Genomic DNA, 12,149 nt, shown 5'->3' with positions numbered 1-12,149 from the left:
AGATAAAGAATGATACAAGGATAAAACAAAAATAAGCTTGTTTAGGAATATTAATATCATAATTAGACTTGAAAACAAAAATTGGTCATTATGTTTTGATAGCCAAGGAAACACGATACACTGTAATATACCTATTATCTAAACAGGGACAAAACCTAACGAGCAAGGAAAAATTGGAAAATCACTTTTTCAAATATAGGTCCATCAGATATCCAAAAACATCACAAAAAGCCTGGATGTGGTGACTCATGCCTATAATCCCAGCACTTTGGGAGGCCGAGGTGGGTGGATTACTTAAGGTTAGGAGTCCGAGACCAGCCTGGCCAACATGGTGAAACCTCATCTCTACTAAAAATACAAAAAAATTAGCCAGGTGTGGTGGCAGGCACCTGTAGTCACAGCTACTCGGGAGGCTGAGGCAGGAGAATTGCTTGAAACCGGGAGGCAGAGGTTGCAGTGAGCCCAGATTGTGCCAATGCACTCCAGCCTAGGTGACAGAGCGAGACTTTGTCTCAAAAAAAAAAAAAAAAAAAAAAGGCCGGGCACGGTGGCTCACACCTGTAATCCCAGCACTTTGGGAGGCAGAGGCAGGCAGATCACGAGCTCAGGAGATCAAGACCATCCTGGCTAATATGGTGAAACCTCGTCTCTACTGAAAATACAAAAAATTAGCCGGGCGTGGAGGCAGGCACCTGTAGTCCCAACTACTTGGGAGGCTGAGGCAAGAGAACGGTGTGAACCTGGGAGGGGAGCTTGCAGTGAGCCGAGATCATGCCACTGTACTCCAGTCTGGGCGACAGAGTGAGACTCTGTCTCAAAAAAAAAAAAAAAAAAAAACCCACACAGGCTGGGTGCAGTGGCTTATGCCTGTAATCTCAGCACTTTGGGAGGCCAAGATGGGCGGATGACCCGAGGTCAGGAGTTCGAGACCAGCCTGGCCAACATGGTGAAACCCCATCTCTGCTAAACTATGAAACTTGGCCGGGCATGGTGGTGGGTGCCTGTAATCCCAGCTACTCAGGAGGCTGAGACAGGAGAATCACTTGAACCCGGGAGGCGGAGGTTGCGTTGAGCCAAGATCGCACCATTGCACTCTAGCCTGGGTGACAGAGTGAGACTCCATTGTCTTAATTAAAAAAAAAAAAAAAAAACTCACTAGAAGTTTTGAATATCCCAATAGGTAGGTTTGACCTCTTGAGTTATCTATAAGACATTGCATATAATAATTTGAGAATATACACTCTTTTCAGGAACATACAGAATATGTATCAGAGTGACTTATTCCTTAGCCATAAAGCAATTTTCATCAAATCTGAAAGATTTTTAAATGAAAAAGATGATACTCTCTGACCACAAAGCAATTAAGTTAGAAATCAATAATAATAAAAAACTATTTTTTTTCAGTTATTTAGAAATATATCACTAGGCTTGGCATGGTGGCTCACACTTGTAATTCTAGCACTTTGGGAGGCCAAAGCAGGAGGATCAGTAGAGCCCAGGAATTTGAGACCAGCCTGGGCAACATGGCAAAACCCTGTCTCTACAAAAAATACAAAAACAACAACAACAACAAAAATTAGCCAGAAGTGGTGGCATGTGCCTGTAGTCCCAGCTACTCCAGTGGCTGAGGTGGGAGGATCGCTTGAGCCTAGGAGGTTGAGGCTACAGTGAGCCGTGATCACACCACTGCACTCCAGCCTCAATGACAGACCAAGACTCTATCTCAAAAAATTAAAGAATTAAAATACATCACCAAATAACATATGAGTCAAAATCATAGCAGAAATCTGAAATTACTTAGAAATGAACAATCATGAAAAATATATCTCAAAGTTATTAAGTACAGTTTTCTGCCCAGATCCCTAGTTCAGGACATTGCCCCAACTGTTGTAAGTATTGTCAACCAAAAGCTGACTTGTCCTCGGCTTTCTGCCTAAGGTCATGCCCCTTCCTAGGGGCAGCCCACACCCCCTAGATAGTTGATACAGGTGTATAAAGGCTGAATCCTCTTGCCCGAACTTGGAACAACTAAAAAAGACCAACAAATATTCACAGCTCTCTAAATTATTAGCTGATGGCTTTGTTGAGAGAGAATCAATTCAACTTTTCCCTTGGCTCAGTTTCCTTCATTCCCCCTCAGGTATTGGTCCCAAAATTGTTTCCCCCAATAAGCTTCCAGAGTCTACCTCCAAGGGATTACAAGCTATGATAAGAGGAGTACATTTCAAAAGCTGTTACAGTGATGTAGGCAAGGGATGACACTACCTTAAACAAAGAGAATAGCAACAGAAATGCAGAGAAGTAGATAAATTCAAGAAATATTTAGGAGATGGTGGTGACAATCTGCAAATTTCAAAACCACACAATGAGATATAATAGTAAACACCTTGTCATGAAGAATGTCTTATTGATGATTACCAAAACTGAGGCTTTTCTGTGTCCTGCCTCTGTAATCTATGACATTGCAGATGGTGGAAACTCCATCAGCCTTAGCCACTGAATAAGGATAGCATAGAACAAAATGCCTCCTTCTCACCCTACAACCTGACGAATGAGAATTGAACACACAGAATGAAGAAAAACTAAATCTGTGTTGTTTAAAGTGACAGGAGAGGGGCAGTAAAAATGTGGTATAGTCGAGGTCTGGTGAACTAATGACAACTCCACAAACTCCAATTAAATTTAGCATATTACTAGAGTTTTCCAAGGAATCTAGTTCAGAATCTACTGGGAAATTTGGCTGCCACGCACCATGTGACTACACTGAAAAATTCCTGCTGTAGATACAAACAAGGAAACAGTTTAAATTCAAACAAATTGGGGAAATACACTCTACTATCAATGCATTACTCATTTTTTATTTGATCATAATTTTCCACTGATTTTATTGCTCTCTTTAAATCACAAAATAGTTATATTTAGTTTCATCATTATCAGTTTAGTTTTGGAGTATCATTTGAGTTGGCAGACCTCAGACTGAGGTGATGCACATTTGCATCAATACTATTTGGGGTCTGTAATTATCCAGTAACTAGTAAACATATATATGTTGGAGTCTATGATTTATCCACATCTCTACTACTGCACACACACACACACACACACACACACACACACAGTCTTTCCTCAGTCTGTCATACACATATATACAAATAACTATATAAACATATTTAAATAAGAATCAATATTCAGTACCTACAAAAATATAATCCAGATGTATTATGCACTAAACAAACCAATACATGACACTATTTTATGACACTATTTCTTTGGCAGAGAAAGGCAAAACTGATTTTGCCTGCCTATTTCTCTCTACTTAGGCAAATAAAAATACTAGATCCCTAACTCTGCTCCAGGGATCGGAAATCAGTGCATTTCAGTGGCCAGATTAGAGCAAAACGCTTCACACACAGGAAGTTTCCAAACAAAAAAAGCAGTGTTTTTTTCACATTACAATGTGTTTCCACATTCCTGCCTGAATGTTATGCACAGCCTTTTCCAACAGAGTAATAGAAAAAGGAAAAAAATGGTATTCACGAATGACTAACAATAAAACGAGAAAGAAGATGAAGGACTGAGAGAAATAAAAGGAGACAGAAACAGCAAATTTAACAGTAAAAGACAGAAAAAGAACTTGTGAAATTATGCTTAAACCCAAATGTGCATGTTGGAATAATAAAAGAAAATATAAGCACCCATTGGAAAAGAAAGAAGAAAAAAAGCCACAGAACACAAGTTCCTGTCTCCCAGGGAATATCATTCTAATCTCAAATGACCACATCACTTCAATAATAGGAAAACAGCAAAATATACATCTCATTATTTAATGGATTTCACATAGATTATTTTAATGCCATTTTCTTTAACATAACTTTTCCTTAGGCGTTATTCAATCTCCTTAAATATTAAATGTCTTCTCCTGAAGACGAAATTGGCAAATAAATTAACAAGATGTAAGATTGTGAAGAAGGTATAAATTGTAATGTTTTTGCAAAGGTTTCTTCCATATAACCTTAACCCCAGAGTCATATATAACATGTGAAAATTTTTCTAAGCTGCATGAAATAGACAAAATAAAAAGATTTCTGACTTAGCCACATATTTTTATCCCTCTTAAGTATGAATTATTGGTTGTATATAAGCAACAAAAGTAACTTTTTAAAAAAATGTTGTATTATGCCAAAAGGAAGATGAGAAGAATAGGCAAAGGCAAACAGCCAGGGCAGAAAAGAAAGGACTACCATATAGCCCCCACACACTACGCAGAGACAGGGCAGACACACTACATCAGAAGACTAATAGTAAAATAAGTCAAATGGGAGAGCCAGACTTTCAAAGAACATAAGATGTCATGGGAACAGGCTGGTGTAAAGGCAATAAGGTTCAGTAAAAGACTTTCATACATTTGAATCTTAGATTCCTATAAATTTCTATTAGTCCAGCCTAATGAACACAAGGACAGCCTACAAGAATTGATGACTAGTAGTCACTAACAAGTATATACTGAATTTATTTGAATAATCCTAGATCATTTTGTTTCAATTATCTATTTGCTGAAAGTTTATCATGTTTTGCTTAATATTCCTTTTTTTCCCCAGGTATCTCTATTATAAAATTGAAGATTAAGGGGGAAAAGGGAGAAAATTATAGTCAAATTCTGGTCTATAAATATTACAAAAGAACTTTAAATATGTGATTGCTTAATTCATTTCTATACATATATATACATATTTCATTTTGATTTATTCACCAAATAACCACTTGCTGAATATATACTCTGTAACAAGCATTAAGTATTAGAAATACAAAGAAAACTAACTCATGGTCAATTTTACTACAAAATAGTAACCAGCCAGATGTGGTGGCTTACACCTGTAATCCCAGCACTTTGGGAGGCCAAGGCAGGGGGAGCACTTGAGGTCAGGAGTTTCAGACTAGTCTGGCCAACATGGTGAAACCTTGTATCTATTAAAAATACAAAAATTAGCCAGGCGTGGTGGTGCATGCCTGTAGTCCCAGCTAAGTGGGGGCTAAGGCAGATGAATCGCTTGAACCCAGGAGGCAGAGGTTGCAGTGAGCTGAGATCACACCACTGCCCTCCAGCCTGGGCAACAGAATGAGACTCTGTCTCAAAAAACAACCACCACCACAACAAAAATTTTACGATAAAATAGTAATCAAATTAATATAAAGCAATCATTTGCAAAGAAAAATAAAATTTATATATTGCAGAGAATCCTATACTATTTTAAGAAAAGAGCAATCCATCAATATAAATCAGTACATGCGGGGAAAAATATTTCTATATCAAACTAAGTCTTGGGAACATTGCGAGTCATGGGCAACACTTTATGAGATATTGCTCCTGTTTGTTATTATATTTTCTTTTTCTTTAACAATTATTTTAACTCAATCATCACTCCTTTCCTCTTTTAATAGTTACTTGAGAAAAATGTGCCTTATATTGTTATTGGGTAGAATGGTCATTATATATCCATAAGGTCTAATTAGTATATAGTGCTGTTCAAGTCCTCTATTCCCTCCCTTACTGATCTCTCTAGATGTTGCATCCATTACTTATAGTGTGCTATTAAAGTCTCCAACTATTATTGTAGAATTAGTCTGTTTCTCCCTTCAATTCCGTCAATGTTTATCTCAAATATTTTAGGGCCATGTTTCCTGGTGCATATACATTTGTAATTGTTAATCAATATAAAATGTCCTTCTTTGTCTCTTAGAATAGTTTTGGACCTAAAGTTTATCTTGTCTGACATTAGTATGCCACCCCAGCTCTCTTTTGGTTACTATTTGCATGGGATATCTTTTTCCTTCCTTTCACTTTCAACCTATTTGTGTCTCTGCATCTAAAGTGAGTTTCTTATAGACAGCATATAGTTGAGTCACTTTTTTTAATCTATTCTTCCCTCTGCTACAATAAGATATTATTCTACACACACACTAGGATGGCAATAGTTTTCCTTATAAAAGAAAGAAAATAACAAGGGTTGGCAAGGATATGAAGAGATTGAAACCCTTATATATTCTTGGTAGAAATGTAAAATGGGACAGCCACCATGGAAAACAATTTGCTAGTATCTCCAAAAGTTACACATAGAATTACCATATAACCCAGCAATTTCACTTCTAAGAATATACCCAAAATAATTGAAAACAGGTATACAAATAAATACATGGACATAAATGTTCATAGCAGTACCATTTACAATAAATAGCCAAGAGGTAAAAACAACCCAAATGTCCATCAATAGATGAATAAATAGATAAGGCCAGGTGCAGTGGCTCATGTCTATAATCCCAGCACTCTGGGAGGCCAATGTGGGTGGATCACTTGAGCCCAGGAATTCAAGATCAACTGAGGCAACATGGTGAAAACCCACTACAAAAAAATACAAAAATTAGGCATAGTGGCACACACCTGTAGTCCTAGCTACTCAGGAGGGTAAGGCAGGAGGATTAGTAGAGCCCAGGAGATTAAAGCTGCAGTGAGCTGGGATCACACCACTGCACTCTATCCTGGGTAAAAGAGCGAGACCCTATCTCAAAAAAATAAAAAATAGACAAAATGTGGCATGTACATACAATAGAAAATTATCCAACCGTAAAAAGGGATAAACGGTAGAACATGGATGAACCTTAAAAACACTATTCTGTGTGAAAGAAACCAGACACAAAAGTTCACATGTTGTGATTCCATTTATTTATATGAAATATCCCCAGAATAAGTAAATCCACAGAGACACAAAGTAAATTAACGGTTGTCAGGGACTAGATGGAAAGAAAATAAGAAGTACATACTAATGAGCACAGAGTTTCTTTGGGGAGTAATGAAGATGTTCTGAAATTAGATAGTGATTACAGTTATACAACCTTGTAAATATATAAAAAATCACCGAATTGTGCACTTTGAAAGGCTGAATTGTATAGTATTAAAAATTTATCTTAATTTTTAAAAATCTAATCTTTAGTATAAAAATCTGAACAAGTTACCTGCAGGCCAGGGGGTAGGTGAGAACTGACTTGGAAGGATCATGAGGGAAATCTCCAGGGAAATAGTATGTTCAGCACCTTGGTGGGATTCTAAGTTATATATATATATGCATATGTCAAAATCCACAAATACACACTTAAGATTTGTTCACATTATATTGTGTGCAAATTTGGCATCAAAATAACAAAACTGTATACAAATACTGAATTCAATTAATAACACATGTTGAAGTATTTCATGGGACATATACTGGTTGTGCAATTTACTCTGAAATGCAACAAAAATAAAATGGATTAGTATATGAACAGATAAGTGGTAAAGCAAATCTAGAAAAAGGTTAATAGTGGGATCTTAGTGTTGGGTATACGAGTATAAACCGTAACAATTATTTCAAAATGCCGTATGATTGAAATTTTTCAAAATAAAATACTTGGAGAAAAGTTTATGAATAAAAAAAATCTGTAAGTCATGAATACTATGCAGAAATTTAGAAAATAGTTATAAGACAGAGAATGACTGGGTGGCAGTATTAGAGAATCTTCTCTTGAAGACATGATACTTAGGCTAAGATATGAAAGACTGCAAGGAGCTATTTTTGTGAAGATATCAGCAAGAGTCTGCTAGGTCCTGCCATCCCCCTTCACCCCGCAAAAGATTTAAAAAAAAAAAAAAACTTATCCTAAGGCCCTGAAACTTGCTGTGTTCAAGTAAGCTAATGTGACTGAAGTATGGGAGGCAGAGAAGGGAGTAGTATACAGTAAGACTGGAGAGAAAAGCAGGTGTCAAATTACATAAGGATAGTAGTCAGAGTAAAGAATTGTGATTTTTATCTAAGTTCAATGGAGTCATTACAGAATTTAAAGCAGAAATGGGCTGGGATGAGATGAAATATGTCCTTGTTCTTCAAAGATTTTAAATATCTCACTGTCAGCTATGTGAAATGTTTAAGAAATGAAGTAAAGAAACTATTGCCACAGTCCCTGCAAAAGACAAAAGTAGTTTGGAGGAGAGTGGTAGTAATGAAGACAGTGTATATAAGATGAACTGACAATGCCTATTGATGTATTTACAACAGGATGATGAGGAAAAGAGGCATCCAGGAGAGACTCAGTTTTCGCCTGACTGAAAGGGGTGACATTTATTGAGATTTGGAAATTCTGGGAGAAGTAGGTTTGTAGTATGGTAGACCTGAGGATCAAAAAAAAAGTTTTTATTTAAATTGGGCATGATGTGATTGTGAGAAAGACAAGCAAAGGAAAAGAATCTGAATAATCTGGAAGTTGTTAAAGGACAGGTTTTAGATTCACAATTTATTTTCCTTTCAAGAATCAATTTTGACTTGATTGTATTAAGGACCTTTGGCCCAGTAAAAAGATCAAACTTCAATGGAAATCAAGCTCACTGATTACTGTTGTCTATCATTGAGGTTAAAGACAAACTGAGGATCAATAGCTCTGTATCTCTCAACTTAGATAGGTCAAAGTAAAAAATCAGGAACAAGAATGAGAGAAACTAGGTAGTCCAAAAAACAAATACACACAAGTAACATATTAAGTCTTAACTGTCTCTCACCTCATCAAGGATAGGAGACTGTCTGCTTCTTTAATTCCATGTATAACACATTTGAGTACCTTACAGTATTTTACACAAAGTAGTCGCTCAAATTTTAGCTGCCATCCTCTAATCCCATTGGTTTAGACACAGTATAATAAAAAGTCTGTGGTCTTTGGAGTCAAATAAACCTAAATTTAAACCAGGGTCCACCACTCGATAGTTCTGTGACCTTGAGCAAATTACTTATCATTCCTAATCATTAGTTTCCTTAAATGTAAACAAAAATAATTAAACCCAAGAATTAGCATTAGAAACAACATTTCCAAAGTGCCTGGCCTAAGGAAGAAATGCTCCATAAACTGGAGTTACCATTATGTAAAAGGCACTTAATTCATCAATGCTCAATACAGTGAGTTTCCTACTTTGGCAGCATAGATTAATGTTTCCAGAAGAAAAGCAAAGACATGAGAGAGGAGGAAATCACATAAAACAGGATAAATTTCATTTTCATCACATAACACAGAAAGAATTAAGAGAGAACTCTATGAATAGGTATAACACATGGACAATCAACAACTTACAAATGGATAGGTTCAAAGGTTTGATTATAAATCAGTTGTTTAGAACTAGGAACACATTTTCACATGGAATCATAATCATAGTTAAAATGTGATATATCTCAATAAAATCAGTAGTAAAAAACTTACGAAATATCAAACAACACAGAAAGCCAACAGACTTTAATAAAACATAATTTAATTTACTTTAGAAAGTAGCACTTCAAGGAAAAGATTTTATGCGAGGCTTCTGAGGTGATTAAGAAGAGATTTTCAGAGAAATTCTAAAAGCTTTGTAAGAGCTGATGACCCTAGTTCTTTATGGTTTATTTTACCTCAAATTTTATGGTTTCCCTTTCTTTCAGTATAAGCAAAACACCAGTACTCTTATACTTAATAGCCATGATTGCTATCATTTATTTCACAAGGAAGAGAGAGTAATTGGGGAAGAATTAGAAGAAGGACAGGAAAGAGAAAGGAGTCATAAAGGATGTGCCCAAGTACAAAGAAAAAAGACTTAGATTAGATTAGGTAACTTCAGTAGGAAAAAATAAAAAATGAAAAGGAGGTAAAGCACAGCATTAAAATATTGAGGGAGGAAAGCAAAGTGATGAGAACTAGTTAGACAGAGGCCCATCATGATGAGCTGGTTATCTTAAAGGTGACAGGTTTATAACAAAAGTGGAAAATGGCCAGGTGCATTAGCTTATGCCTGTAATCCCAGCACTTTGGGAGGCTGAGGTGGGCAGATCACCTAAGGTCAGGAGTTCGAGACCAGCCTGGCCAGTATGGTGAAACCCCGTCTCTACTAAAAATACAAAAAAATTAGCTGGCATTGTGGTGTGTGCCTGCAATCCCAGCTACTCAGGAGGCGAAGGCAGGAGAATCACCTGAACCCGGGAGGCAGAAGTTGCAGTGAGCAGAGATCGCACCACTGCACTCCAACCTGGGCAACAAGAGTGAAAAGTCTGTCTCAAAAAAAAGAAAGAAAGAAAGAAAGAAAGTGGAAGAAAAGGCATAAAGGAAGCAAAGCAATCCACGGCCTGCTATTTACACAAAGGGAATGCTCGCAAGTCCAAAATTCACCATTCAAAATGTGGCACTGCAGTGTAACTGTAAATTTTCTTCTAATCCCTTTATTTCCCTAAATTTCTCTAAATATTGTCCTTTTATATGTAGATACTGTAATAATAATAATAACAGTATTATTATATCCAATGAGGTTGATAATAATATCTAACCTAGAACTAGAAAAAGAGCTTTTTAAATGTAAAGATGTCTGACAGGATGGAATTAAACTATTTTAGAAAACTATCCTCAAAAGCCAGTAGGTATATTATATGCCTCTTAGGCAATGAGGAATACCAGTGATTTCAAACCATGAACAGAAACTTTTGATTTTTCTCCATAAAGAAACCACAGAATCAGTTCTATATAGTCCAATTTATTTAGCAGTCGAGCAAATGTTCCTATGAAGTACTGATATGCTTTTTGAAATGTTAATGATTCTGAAAAAAAAAATGAAGAGATGAGGTAGTCAGATAAAATAAGATTTTCTACGGTCTGGTCTTAAATCCAGGACCTATATCAATAAGATAGATTTTTGCAAAGCAAACAACAAAACACACTTAATGATGGGCAAAGCCCAAATAATTTAGACAGAACCAACTACAAACAAGGATGCAATAAGCCAAACTGCTTTTCAGGTCACTAAAGACCTGCTAAGTTAGACTGTCCCATTTGCAAAGAACACGCTTACTAGTACAAGTGATCACTTCCAGACCAATAAGATATTTCTACATATCACAACTATATGAACTTTGCCAAATCAAATGCTCTCCAGAGGCAGAAAATAGATCTAAATAATCTTAGTGAGAAAACAGGCCTACAGAAATGTTCGTGTGGCACGATGAGATGCTTGGACTGAGGCGTGCAGGAATGCTGAGAAGACGCTGGGATCCCTACAAGCATTGCCTAATTTCTCTCATCTGTACAAATTTCTGTCAAATGTATACAATTACTGATTTGATTATTAAACCTGCAAAGTTATTTAACAATGTTGTTAATCCATATAATAGCATGCCCTTACACATTTTCTCAATTAGCAGATACCAAAAATAGTTCTCATGACCGCCAAGAATATTTTTAAAATTAAAAAGTTGCGAGCCGGGGGTGGTGGCTCACGCCTGTAATCCCAGCACTTTGGGAGGCTGAGGCGGGTGGATCACCTGAGGTCAGGAGTTCGAGACCAGCCTGGCCAACATAGTGAAACTCCATCTCTACTAAAAATACAAAAAATTAGCTGGGCGTGATGGCAGGCACCTGTAATCCCAGCTACTAGGGAGGCTGAGGCAGGAGAATCACTTGAACCTGGAAGGCAGAGGTTGCAGTGAGCGGAGATCGTGCCATTGCACTCCAGCCTGGGCAATGACAGCAAAACTCCATCTTAAAAAAAAAAAAAAAAGAAAAAGAAAAGAAATTAAAAAGTTGGGAAACACTGCCCAAATACAAGTACATGTAAAACAGCCATTAAAAACTCCTCCAGTCTACCTTTTATTCCAATTTAAATCATTCAGTTCTAATTTCCCACATCTATTTTATCTTTCCCATCTAACAAGATTAAGTTGATACCTAACATCTTAGCAAAAGGCAAAAACTTAAAGAACTATGTCACATATGGTATCTTCATTTTAATCCAAATGTTCTTAATTTTAACAAACCACATTCAACTATGTACATATAAATTGACATTAAACTTATATCCAATCTTTAGAATTCTTAAGACAATTCCTTCTTTGAATTAGCCTGTGATCTCATCTTACAAAAGAGCTATGTATAGTTAAGGTCAAATTACTCTTTAAAGTCTCCTTTAATAATAGAATTTGGCAATTCAACTGATACATTCTTCCAGAGCAACAAGTAATCAAAATCTAAAACTATTAAAGTATTATTTGCTCTATGGGAATTACTTATTACCTGTTGACTCAACCGTATCTGCTGAAAGACACAGAAATCCTACCAAAGTTAAT

The 12,149-nt window shown here is 36.4% G+C and overlaps 1 protein-coding gene across 3 annotated transcripts in view; it reads right to left on the bottom strand.

Annotated features, from left to right (window-relative positions):
• The window catches only part of PCCA (propionyl-CoA carboxylase subunit alpha), a 446,563-nt gene that overhangs the window by 287,183 nt on the left and 147,231 nt on the right, over nucleotides 1-12,149 (bottom strand). The gene's annotated exons all lie outside the window — the stretch shown is intronic.

The sequence above is a fragment of the Pan troglodytes genome, chromosome 14 (genome assembly GCF_028858775.2).
Source record: "Pan troglodytes isolate AG18354 chromosome 14, NHGRI_mPanTro3-v2.0_pri, whole genome shotgun sequence".
NCBI lineage: Eukaryota > Metazoa > Chordata > Mammalia > Primates > Hominidae > Pan > Pan troglodytes.
Note: the sequence above shows the minus strand (reverse complement) of the source record. Positions and strands in the feature narration are given on the sequence as shown.